Raw genomic sequence first — 13,061 nt, forward strand, 5'->3', positions numbered from 1 at the left:
TACTGGGCACTGGTGAGGTCACATCTTGAATCCTGTGTTCAGTTCTGAGCCTCTCACTACAGGGCAGACATTGAGGTGCTGGAGCAGGCCCAAAGAGCAGCAATGAAGCATTGAAAAAGGCTGCCCAAGGAAGTGGCTGAGACACCATCCCTGGAGGTATTTAAAAGACATGTAGATGTGCTGCTTAGGGACAAGGTTTAGGAGTGGTCTCGGCAATGCTAGGTTAGCGGTTGGACTTGAGGATCTTAAAGGTGTTTTCCAACCTAAAGGATTCTATGATCAGGAATTTCAGTGGTGTCTTCGGTGTGCCCAATTTCCTTACCATCACTTATAAATAAAGTGCATGCTCTCACACTACAGGCCTGTGATGCCCACTACTAAAATCAGTGTGGATTTTATTTCTGTGCCTGCTTTGCTCCAAGAGCTGGTGATGTTGAAGCTGTCAGAGTGATGGAGGAGGAAAGCTGGATGGAGCTGGTTGTCCTCCCTTGCTACACATAATTAAAGAGAACAAATATTTGTCACTAGCTTGTGACTCTTCCACCCTGCGTATGAGAAAGATTCATACTACTTAAAGCACTGTGTAATTCAGTGCTACTAATCCCCCAAACTCCCACTACACTAGGATCTTGTCAGTTTTAGCAAGAGATGCGGCTTGTTGGATTCTGTTCCCGCAAGTACCTTATGAAATAAGGGATATGACTTGCAAGAAGAATCAAAGAAACCCAAATGTCAGGGGTCTAAACACAGCCTGCTCTGCTGCCTGAGGAAAGCACCATGCTCTCCTAGATGAGGGTAGCCAAACTCAAATGGAGCCGTCTTCTGCCCCTGCCACACTGGTGCAACAGGAGTAAGCCCTTCAGCATCAGCAGAAGCGATGCAGGCTTCAAATGACTGTCCCTAATCCTCCTGCTGACTCTGTGCAAGCACAGATTTGTCTGCCTCAGGGCAGCTCCAACGCAGCAGCAGAGGAGAGAACCTGCACTTCCACCTTCAAAATGATGATGCTGGGTGAAGTGAACACCCCTCTTGCAATGGAATTACAACTCTACTGTAGAATATGCCCATGGGAGTATGCCCACATTAGCACTGTGGGTTTGACCAGTGCTGTTGGGCAGAAGAAACACTGGAGGGGGAGTGTGGTTGGCTGAATACGATGTTGGATCAGTCTGGGACAAGATTTAACCACCCTCCATAAGCTCCAAGGATCTGTGCTTTCCTTATCCCTTTTCTTATGGGACACAGGGTGGGAAGAAGGATGATTTCCCTGGTTTATTTCTAACCAGCAGATGAAGGGCTGTGTGTGGGCCACCCCATGACCACTGGCACTAGGCATGAACAGAGTCCCTAAGATGCTGTTGGCTGAATTTGCCCAGCTTCATGCTGCTCCTGCCATGGCTCTGGGCAACAGAAGCACATGCAGGTGGCTTACAGATGTCCTTTTTGTGTCAGACCTCTGCTGCTGGCAGGTAAAGCTGAAGCTCCTGCAGTCCAAGGCTGTTCTCAACCTCCTGCCCATGACCAAGACCTCAGAACAGCACAGATTTGGGAAGGGCAGGTAACTTTTGGCAGTGGCTGCAGGTAGGACAGAGGTGTGCGGCTGATGTGAGGTGCCTGTGAAAGCTGGCTGCAAAGCCTTTATGCTCTGTTCCTCCTTTTTTTTCCTGCAGGTGGATTTGTCCTTCCTGTGGGATTCAGAAACAAGCACTGAGTTTTCCTTTCAGGAAGGCTTCCTGCAGGGAAGGCAAGGTGGCTCTGCTGGCTGAGCAGGTAAGAGCAGAGCCACAGGCATAACCTTCTCAAGGGGCTCTCCACTGCCCAAACGGCTGTGACACGAGTCACTGATGTGCTGCTTTTGGATAAACCCTGCTGAGAAGTGGCTCTGGCAGAGTTTCTGCCTTAAAATACATAAATATAGTAAAGGAAAGCCCGGAAGGGCTGTAGCTCTGGAAGGGCTTTCAGCTGGGATATGTCCCTGGTTCTGGCAAGCACTGGGTCAGTGAAGATGAGATGTTTGTGCCAGCTGCTAGCATGCTGAGCTGGACCAGTTGTGGTGCAGCATCTCTCAGCACAGCAGCTTGCCATGGCAAACAGTTCACAGACTACATGCAACGGCTGGTGGGAGGGTCCGGGATGTGATATTCAGGGGATGCACAGCCACCAGGCACCGCTGCATGGGCCTTTGTGGGTCTGTGTTCCCCCACTGCCACATCCTACCCACTGCAAACATGCCTAATTTCAGATGTTTGTCTTCAAGGGAGGTTTTCAGACTCCCTCCACTGTAAAATGGGAGAAATGTGCACTCCTGGGGTGCAGGTCATTTCCTCCTAGCACGGGGCAGAGGCTCGCAGCATGGCAATTGCTCTGAGCTCCAGTGACAAGAGATACCAGCACCCGCACGAGTCATCCAGGCACAGCGGGGTAAAGGTGATGTTACTCCAACAGTGCTCCTGCAGCTACCACTGAGTGTGGGGACTGCAGCTCCCCTTTCAGCTGCACTGTAAGCATGTAGCCTCCTCCATCATGGGGGCATGATGGGCACTCCTCTGAGGCCTTTCCACCTGTGATTGGTGGTGGGGCCTTTGAGACAGATAAACCGCCTCATTTCTTCAAGTCTAATCCACTTGTGGAGACAAGGGCTCAGAGAGAGGGAAATGGTTCCTTCTTGGGTCTTAGGGAAGAGCTGGCTAAAGCCACCTGTAGTGAGGAGCAGAAGAAAGAGGGGGAGGCTTGAGAAAACTTTGCAGAAAGGCTTTTGAGCCTGGCAGAGAGCTGATGAGGCTTGGCTGGGGAAGCTTGAAAGCTGTGGGAAAGGAAGTAGGATATAAGCAGCTATTGGCACCATGGTAGCATGTTGACTGAACAGGCTGCAACAAGGGATGCCATGCATGTGTCTGGGAGCAATGAGAGACCTGCAGAAAACAAAACGGAGGCAGTCACCAGGGTATCTTGTGTGAAAACTGCCTCAACATGCTGGGATTGGCAGTGCTGAATCAGAGAGGAGGATCTTCATTAGGGACTGCAGTGACAGGACAAGGGGTAACGGGTTCAAACTTAAACAGGGGAAGTTTAGATTGGATGTAAGGAAGAAGTTCTTTACTGTGAGGGTGGTGAGGCACTGGAATGGGTTGCCCAGGGAAGTTGTGAATGCTCCATCCCTGGCAGTGTTCACGGCCAGGTTGGACAGAGCCTTGAGTGACATGGTTTAGTGTGAGGTGTCCCTGTCCATGGCAGGGGGGCTGGAACTGAATGATCTTAAGGTCCTTTCCAACCCTAATGATTCTGTGATTCTATGGTCTGCAAAGTCTAAGCTGGAGGTGGCCAGGTTTAACACCACACTTCCCTTGGCTTTATTGGTGAGCACCCTCCCTGTGGAGACAGTGTTCTCACAGGAGAATGCATAATTGGTACATAAACTCTGAATAATCCTGAAAGATACAGCAAAGCCATGAGAGGCCCGAAGAAGCTTAAGCAAGCAAGATAAGAAGAAGCTGGAATTCACTGAGTTAATGAGAACTGTGGACTGTTGGCAAGCTTTTGAGGTCAAGGTCTCACACCTGTGCTTAACCAATTATATGTTAGTCACTAAGGGTCTTCAAGACATGTATCCAATCATAATATGCCAAATCACTGTAAGTGCGTGTAAGAAATAGTATATAAGGAGTTAAGGCTTTGTAATAAATTTGGCAATCGCTTGATCACACTGATCATCTCTGCGTTGTCCGTGACTCCCGCGTCAACACCTCCCTGCCTGCTGGGCCCTGCCTACATCTTGCTGCCCTTGCAGACATGAAATACGGGAGCTGAGGTCATGGACAGCACACTATAGGGCTCGTTTTGCCCCGAACACAGCCATTTTCTATGCTGAGCAGTCCAAAGCATCAGGCACAAACCTCCCCTATCCAATGTCCCCTAGAAACAGCCGCACATGGAGGTGTCACAGCTCTCACCAGGAGCCCGGTGCACATATGTGCTGTATCTCACCAGCGGGGCACCTCTGGAGCTGCTGCAGTGAGCACGTTGTCAGTCAGTGGCAGGGTGGTGGAGCCAGGGACAGGCACTCGCCTTCTGCTGCCCTGGAGCCTGGCATGGCTCCTCCTCGCTGTGCCCTGCCAGCCTGTCCCCGTGCCTGTGAGCAGCTCCCTGGCACATGAGCTGTTTGCTTTGATGTCGGGACCTGCTCCCGTTGGAATTGTTTTAGCACTGCTGAAATAAAAATGAAATAACAGGGATGGATGACTTACTCATTTCGGATTTATTTCAGCCCGGACACGAGTTGGCTGGGTTTCAATGGACTGATTTATACCAAATACTGCTCTGCCACATCCACGGCTTATCTTTATCTGTAAGAGCGAAAGTAATTGTCAACAGCAGGTTTAAGCCAGCTCATACAGGAGCTGCTGGAAGAAGCTGTGTTGTCCTTCAGGCTCAAGGCTTTGGACTGGATTGCAGGTGGGTGTATTTGCTGTGCTCAAGGCCTCTCTCCCTGTGGCCATATCAGTGACTCACGTCAGTACAGCACAGGCACTGCTTCAGCTCTGGGTTCGAACCCCAGGTGGTATCAGACCTATTTCTGTAAGGACAAGGTACTACCAAAGGTTGTGTGACTCAGCACCCTGGTGGAGGTGTCTTAGGTGGCAGACTCGAAGGAAGGAAATGAGTCTCAGAAGATAAAAAAGGACCTTTTCCACCTTGCTAAAAATAAGTTCAATTCTTAGTGAAATCTCACTTAATTATGAACCGAGAATCTAAGTAGGGTCATACTGGAGCTTACTGAGCACAGTGACTGGGCCTCTAGCAAGACACTCAGGATATAACACATCGTATGGTTTAGACTATGCACATCTGGCTGTGCCAAAAAGCCAGGGAGATGCCAGTACAGGAGGACAGCAGCCCTGCGTGCTGTGTGCTGTGTGCTGTGTGCTGTGTGCTGTGTGCTGTGCCATGAAATCTCACTAATGATCAGAGATGTCAGCTCAATCACGTCTTCCCATGAATCTGTAGTACCCAGGCAAATGTTATACCTGGCTGACTTTTGGAGATGGGGAAGTTTGTCTGATATTGCTTCTACCTCTTCTGGGTCATCCTCTGAAAAGTGCAGGAACATTACCTAACTAAGATATGGAAAGGACACTATTATCAGTGCTGAAATAGTACCAAGGGAACCAGATGATCTTAAGGTCACTTCCAACCCTTACTATTCTAGGATTCTATGATTCTATAGCATTAAGTGGACAAGGAGTGGCTCCATGCTCTTTCTTTTCCTAAGACAGTCTGATGGAGAGAGCCTGGAAGAGCATTATTGTTAAATGTCAGTACAAAGTTGCTCAGCCTTGTATAGGCACAGATATTTTGTCATCTTTGTGCCCAAAAGCAAGGCTGCAGGTATTTGGGTTGACTTCACATGTTTCCAGGTCACTTCCAGAGCTGGTTGCCCACTCAGGCCTTGGCAGGTGTGTAGCTGAGTGTCAGTTATCCAGAGCCATGCCAAGCCCTGAGGAAAACATGAAAAATGTGAACCAAATGGTAAATTACAAATAAAAATCAGGAGGGAAAACTTCCAAAAGCTGAGTATTCCTTTCTGAACTCTGAACTCAATATTCATTCACATGAATTGGGCACTTAGGGCATGAATTTCTGTTCTGCACCTATCTTGTGGAGGCTCCTTGCCAGAGCCAGCAGCTATGGGCTGTTTCTGAGGATGAGGATGATCAGGGGACTGGAGCACCTCCCATATGAAGACAGGCTGAGGAAGTTGGGGCTGTTCAGCCTGGAGAAGAGAAGGCTGCGTGGAGACCTCATAGCAGCCTTCCAGTATCTGAAGGGGGCCTATAGGGATGCGGGGGAGGGACTCTTTGTTAGAGACTGTAGTGACAGGACAAGGGGTAATGGGTTCAAACTTAAACAGAGAAAGTTTAGGTTGGATATAAGGAAGAAGTTCTTTACTGTTAGGGTGGTGAGGCACTGGAATGGGTTGCCCAGGGAAGCTGTGAATGCTCCATCCCTGGCGGTGTTCAAGGTCAGATTGGATGAAGCCTTGGGTGACATGGTTTAGTGTGAGGTGTCCCTGCCCATGGCAGGGGGGTTGGAACTAGATGATCTTAAGGTCCTTTCCAACCCTAACTATTCTATGATTCTATGCTGCACGCCCCACAGCAGCTAGCGGAGTGGGGTAAGACCTCTTCCTGCTGTTCCTTTGTACCCAGTGTAACTTGCCTATAAAGCAGAAAGCTACCATTGCTTGCAAACTTGCATCTATTTAGTCTTTTAATATTAAAATTCTTCTTGCCACCTATGCACCTCTAATTCCTTTAAAACATGGCTATGCTCTCAGTTGCTGTGACACCGTACAGGATGGAGGACCTCCTGTTCATCCTTAGTGGCGTGTGGCTGCTGGCATCAACCTTTCTGCTGCTGCTGCTCAGTGTTGTTCAGCATCCTGCCCTACAAACACAGAATACCACAAGTGAGGGTTAGCTAATGCCAGGGACAATGCTGGCTCTGAAACAGAGATGGTGCAGGCGGTGCCCTGTGATTCCTGAGAGCTCTATCTTTTCCATTTAAAGGTACTTAAATGCCAGGAACAGTACTGCAGGCATATGCTGAGAGAACTGAGAGAATCAGGAGTTCGTAAGAAATTTGGTCCCCTTGTATTTAAAACCTGAGAAGAGGCGTGATGAGAAGAGGTGCGAGATGCCTGCTGCTGAGCTATAAAGGCTTCTTTGTGCTGAATCATCTGGGCTAAAAAGAGCTCTGGCTCTTCCCTGCTAAGTGGCCAGAGGCTGCTGGTAGACCCCATGGAGACAACTTTTGTTATCTGGGATCAGCTGCAGCGAGAGTTGTCTGGGTCCTTTTGCTATAGCACAAACTGCAAAAGGGGCTTGGGGTGAATATGAAGTTTCTTCTTTTGCTCTCCCACTGTTTTCCACTGAAGTTGCAGTTGGTTTGCTCTAGACCTGAGCCAGAGTGCAAGCCAGCATTGGAGCTGTGTGGACTTAGTGTGGACATGGCATTGCAGGGTGCTTGTAGAAGGCAGGTGGGGATGCTGCACCTCTAAAGTCAGCTCTCAGATGTGACTTTTCATTAACTTGATGAAAGAAGGAAGTAGCTGTGGGATAAATCTTCCTCCTTAAAAAGCAACCTCTGAACAACAGCAGCCATCTACTTCTCAATGTGCTCAGGCAGCCCCTGCCATCGCAGGCTTCCAATTTTGATAGAACTGAGCCATGCCCCAGAAAGCTTCCTGCAAGGGCAAGTTTTATTGGGATGGAGAAGTACAATAGCCTGTTTCCATTAGTGCCTGCAAGAGCAGGCTTCCTGGGAGCCCTTGGATGCTGCAGCACTCCAAACAAACTGAAAGCCTAAAAAAGAAAATGGTGAGTGACAATAGCATCCTCATTTCCTTCACTTTAGTGAACTTGGATGTGGTGCACTTATGTTTCCTCTTCCTGTTGGTCTTCCTAGACTGTCTCAGGTGAAGAGAGGACACTGAGTGCTTGTATTGACAGCACTCATGGCTCTCCCATCTGGAGCTATGGTTTTCAGAGGCAGCCTGGTACTCACACAGACATGTGCTAGCCCATGGGGCAGGTTAGGTCAGAAGCATCTTCTGGTTTATTAAAAAATTTGTGGGGGACACTGTTTCCATTGTTGGCAAATATGAATGTATTTCCTATAGAGGATGTTCTCCACACCTGCACAGGAGGAGGCTCAATGGGCAATAAATAGGAGAGGTGCACAGGAGATGAGACGTTCTTCCTGCCCTGACGCTGGATGTACATGAATTGATGAGCAGCCACGATGTATCATACCTAACACAAGTCCCTGTAGGAGGGTGACGTTATCACCTTGCAGGCAGGAGAATTTATTTTAAAGTAGTACTGATTTGACTCAGTCACTCACATATTCTTGTACCCACCTACTCATGCAAGGGATTTATCCAAGCCATTTGACCAGCATGCAGACGCCAGGATGCGTGTGTCCATCTCTGCAATGACTTTGAGATGAGGGATGGTCCCATTATATCCTAATCGAATTTCTTAGGTGTTCCTCTTAGGCTGGTGACTGTGTGCTGGCTCTGGATGTGCCTTTTATACCTTTTAGCTGCTGGCAGCAACTACACTGTCCATCCTGCTCCACCTCTGCGAGTTACTAGGATTTATTCCCTGCCCTTTGTTTCCTGACTGTGTCCCACACAACTGCATGCTCTGTTGTGTGTGCTGGCATCTTAGCAGGCACCTCATCAAGATCCCATTGGCTCCTGCCATCCTTACAGCATTTATTCACAGACTCCTGCATTTGTTCCCTTCTGGTGCCTCACACCCAGCCATTACCATTCCTTCCCCATTCTTATCAACCTTCCTATCTCTATTACTACTACAATCTTGTTCTGTCTTTAGAAGACACGTAAATCTGTAAGAATTTTTTTTCTGAATGAATTCTATAAGAGATGTTTTTGTGGGGGAGAATTAGCATTATGGACATTAAAAGGCAGGAAATTGTGCATAATTCTTTTTAAATCAGCTGCTTCAAGGGAGAAAATAAATGTTTTTGAGAACAGCTTTCCTTTATATGAGAAAGCAGAAGCTCCATTCCTCTCTCTTTCTCACACCATCTGTGTATATTAACTCTGACTATTTTAGAAACAAAACATCTCTTTACATCTTTCACTTAAGCCAGGCTAACACAGTCCACATACATAACCACCAGTACAAGTGCAGGAGCCCCATAGAAAAGGAGGATGCAAAGCTTTCTTTCCCTCTTTACTTGTTTCAAACCTTGTTCTTGCATAGCTTCTTTTGATGCTCCTGAGTTTTTCTATCTGGTTCTGCCAAAACCTGAGTCCATGCGGCACCTGAGTCCAACTAACGGTCTTTGAATAACCAGTCAATAATGACTAAGTAATAAATGAATAACTAAAAAGCCCCAACAGTTATCTCCCACCACCCATGGGTTATGATCTACCTTTTGTAACCTGGTTTGGGTCTTCCTGAGACCCAGGTGTCATCTCTATTATGAAAGGGCATTGTGCTGCTCTGCAAAGGGTTATCAAAATGGAAATCAGCATTAGAAGTAGCATATATGTTTATTTGGAAAGAAATACTTCAGATCAGTTAGTTGTAAGGGATTTTTTTTTCTCCAAATACTGCTTTTCCCCAGTATTAAGTTTCTGAGTCTGTCTTTAGAAAGACTCTGAATCTTTTTAGCTCTGATTTCTGTTACTTGCCATATCTTAGCTTGTTTCTCCAGCACACATCTAGCATGGCACATACATTTCCCACTCCAGTGAGTGAATTATGGTGCTGATGTCCAGCAGGTATGTGTTTTACTTGAGCGTATTTACCAGTAATTCTTTAAAAGGAAGACTTTTTTCTTCCCAGGCTTTTCAGATGCTACAAACTTCTCATAGTGCAAGGAAAGATGTTCCTAGTGGCAGCAACCATTAATTCAGATGAACAGAAATAAACAGAAACTCTGAATGTGCACAAACCACTTTTTCAGACACAGAATGTCACAGGGCTCAGTCTGTGTGAGTCAGAAGTGTTGTCCCTTGAGGGCTGAGTGATGGGTGCTGGGCAGAGCACACCCAAGCAGGAGTGTGGCAAGGACAGGTTGCAGGCTCGGCTCTGCACAGGGCAAGCTCGCTGGAAGGGCTTGAAAACACACACACACACTCATGTTGCACCCATGTTTGGGGCGAGTGACACCCAGGAGGGGTCACAGAAGCAGCTTGTGACATCCCAGTGTGGGGCTGCTCTAGTTTTGTACTGACCCTCTGCCAGGACCAGCTGGACTCCATCTACGCTGGAGGGGTGGCTGCTGTCACCCCGCCTCTGGATGATGGAGAAAGGTAGGGCTTGGGGGGACCACAGTGATACAGAAGCAAAGACATCCTGAGAGCTGGGTCTCATCTGATTTTCAACAGGTTGGCATTTACATTTTATTTATACATTTAACAGAAAACAGGTAATCAGCAGTAAGACAGGTCATGAACCAGCAGTAATATAACATAGATCATACCTGATGTAATACTTACTGTCAGGAAAACTCTGTACATAAGCCCGAAAGATACCATGCATGGAGTAAGCATGAGAGATCGCTCCCCAGGTGCTATCTCAGGGAGCTCTTGACATTCTGTCAGCAAGTGAATTTTACCATTTAGTTCACATTCCTCCTTACCCTGTAAACAATTGTTTTGGATGTAAACTGTCAGGAAACACTATGATGGGACAAATGCTCCGGGCTGTGCAGAGGCCATGCCAAGCTTAACTCCAGCGGTGGCCAGGTCTTGGGGCTACATCTGCATGGCTGCCTGTCACTAGGGCAGATGGGCACACAGCTCTTTTGGGCAGGGCTCTTCAGCGGTCGCAGCTCAAGCATCCCTTCCCAGGACACGCAGCAGTGCCCAGCACAGGCACTCAACCTCCACACTTGTTTTTACTCATTCTCCTCATGCTTGACTAAAGACTTTTCAGTCCTGAGTAGGAACAAACCTCTGCACATATGGCTGCTCAGTTCTCCTCTAGGTTGAGCTCAGCTGTGAAGGCCAAGTGGACTTTCAGACCTTTCCAGGTGGAAAATCAGGAGTAGATCTATAGTAGCTAATTTTACCTCTTGACTTGTACATGGAAACAAATAACTCAGTGCATTGATGTCCACTGGGTTAATATGAGGTTAATATCAAGGCTGCATTCCTTTTTCAGCTTCCCTTTCCAAACACAGGAATGGCTCAGAGATGCTTCTGATATTGCAGTATGAATCAGGCAGGGACAGTGGGGCTTGGTATATTACCTTAATCATTAAAACATTTCATCAATTCCAGAGCAGGAAATACATAATTTTTTTTAAAAGCACAGAGCCCAAAATGCAGAACTCCTCTTCTGCAGGCAATCGCCTTACCAGGGAATGGTGGAATATGTCACAATTCATATTACTGAGTGGCCAATCTACACTTGAACTTTTAGACCATCTTCTATTGCCTCCACTGCTAAGGCTCAGTCCAAGCTCACCAAAAAGTAATTCCTGTTGCAGTCGTGTGAGAGTGCTCCCATGCAGCAGCAGGCAGCCATGGGAAGCGCAGGCTGCCTCACATGCTGCTGCGTGCTGAACAAGGAGCCTCCAACCACTGCAGCTGGGTGGCTGCATGGGAGCAGAATGCCCTTCCCAAGCTGCTCCCTTCCCGTGGTGTAACACTGGAGTCCTCTGGGACCTGTGGAAATGGGATAGGTCTGATTCCAACATCAGAGAAACTGCTTGTGGGACACTGCAAAGGTAACACTCCTAGTGATGCATCTAAAAGCCATATTGTTGCTATGAACTGGACCACTGCAGGAGACACAGATTTCCTTTCTTCACTAAGGCCATTAATTCCCAACTGCTTTCTGCAGCAGTCCTAGTTTGTGCCAGCCTTGCCTTTCCTGGCTCAGCCCTTCCCTTAGCTGGCACAAGTGTCTGTACAACAGCGGGGTATCAGAGCCACCAGGACTGTATTCAAACAAAACTTGAAAGAATACTGAAAAAAACAAACAATGCAAACAAACAAACAAAAAAAACAACCAAAACAAATAACCCACCAAACAAAAAAAAACAAACAAAAAAAACAACCAAAAAACCCAAACAAAAGAAGATGTTAATTTTAACCTGGATCAGTTCCTCAATCCTGTGCTCCACATTATCAGGAGTAAAGTAAAACATCAAGTAAAGAAATGATACAAAGGGAGAGTGATGATCAAATGATGTGTGAAATGACAGCCTGAACTATAACTGCATGGACATAAACAGTCTCAGTCACTTGACTTTAGACAATATAAAAGATCCTTTTTAAGCTGTCAAGTATTTTTATAGCCTTAAATCACTGTTTCTCTCTCTGAAACAATCTCCAGTAACGGAGAGTGGCAACAGTGGCACAGGAAAATGAGACCAGTACCGTATGTGTATGGGGACAGCATATTGTACGTACATATATGTATACTGTACATACATATGTGCATGCACAGCAGCTCTTGTCTGTGTGTCCAGCCTTGTCCTCTGCTCCCTGAGCTGTCCAGGAGACCCTGGAAGGTCAATGCTGTGTTTTCTTTCCTGACTTCTAGCAGAAGGACTCTGCTCAAAAGAATGAGGATTTAGAGGTGAGGTGGTGACAGGTAACCCTGGGTGATGTGTGTCCTGGCTCGCACACACTGCTTGGACTGGAGCGGATTTATTCCAATCACAACTCCTACCTCCTGGAGGACTCCCCAAGGGGACGAGCCCTATGTACAGGAGGAAGAAGCTCCAGCACTGCCAGCCAACCCTTCACTCCCGATATTGCCCTTCTGCATTATCTGCTTCCCAGTTTCTGGTGGGAGAGAGACCAAGGCTGGCGGTTCTAGGCTCACTGCAGGTACATTTTCATCTTTGGCATCCAATTCTGACTATTTGAATGGAAAACAAAAGAAGCACTAAGCTGTCACATACAAAGTGTCCTGGCCATGTGGTCCAGGTTACCAACACCACTGAGCACCACTGAGCTAACTGTACTGTGGGAGCTGACACCTGGAGAGCAGGTTTTGCTCCTTCTGGAAGGTATCACCAGGGATTCCTGCTGGGATGAAACATGGCTGTGTGCTGTCAGTGACCCAAGTAGGGCAGGAAAGCTCCTTTTTGGCCATGGGATGTTCAACCAAAGAAGGGAGATGGGAGCAGCCCAAAAGCAACTTGACCTTCAGTCTTGCAGAGATCACATGAGACCCTGTGCTGCTCTGGGGTTTCTGAGATGCTCTTGGTTGAGCAGGTCAGTGTGGTCCTTTCCTCAGACCAACAGGAAGATGACTGCAACACTGTTATAAAAACCAGAAATAACTGAATCTTCTGGAGCTGCAGAGTCCTACAGCTCCAAAAGTGATATAAACTTGTCAAGTGTCCCCATTGCTCTCAAGTTGTAAAGAAACAGGACAGAGATAAATGTAGGGGAAAGTGAGAGATGTACTGCAGGGTTGGTATTTCAGGGTATGAATTTCACTTTTAATAAAAAGCAAGGTCCTGGAGTTTGGGGAGAACCTGCACTTAGTTCCTGGGTCTTT

The 13,061-nt window shown here is 47.3% G+C and overlaps 1 long non-coding RNA gene across 1 annotated transcript in view; it reads right to left on the reverse strand.

Moving 5' to 3' along the window:
- LOC133276571 (uncharacterized) overlaps positions 1-13,061 on the reverse strand; it is a 787,535-nt gene that overhangs the window by 388,003 nt on the left and 386,471 nt on the right. The gene's annotated exons all lie outside the window — the stretch shown is intronic.

The sequence above is a fragment of the Pezoporus flaviventris genome, unplaced genomic scaffold, assembly GCF_033815535.1.
Source record: "Pezoporus flaviventris isolate CSIRO_AGI_PZ_B2104156 unplaced genomic scaffold, CSIRO_AGI_Pfla_v1 ptg000045l, whole genome shotgun sequence".
Classification (NCBI taxonomy): Eukaryota; Metazoa; Chordata; class Aves; order Psittaciformes; family Psittacidae; genus Pezoporus; species Pezoporus flaviventris.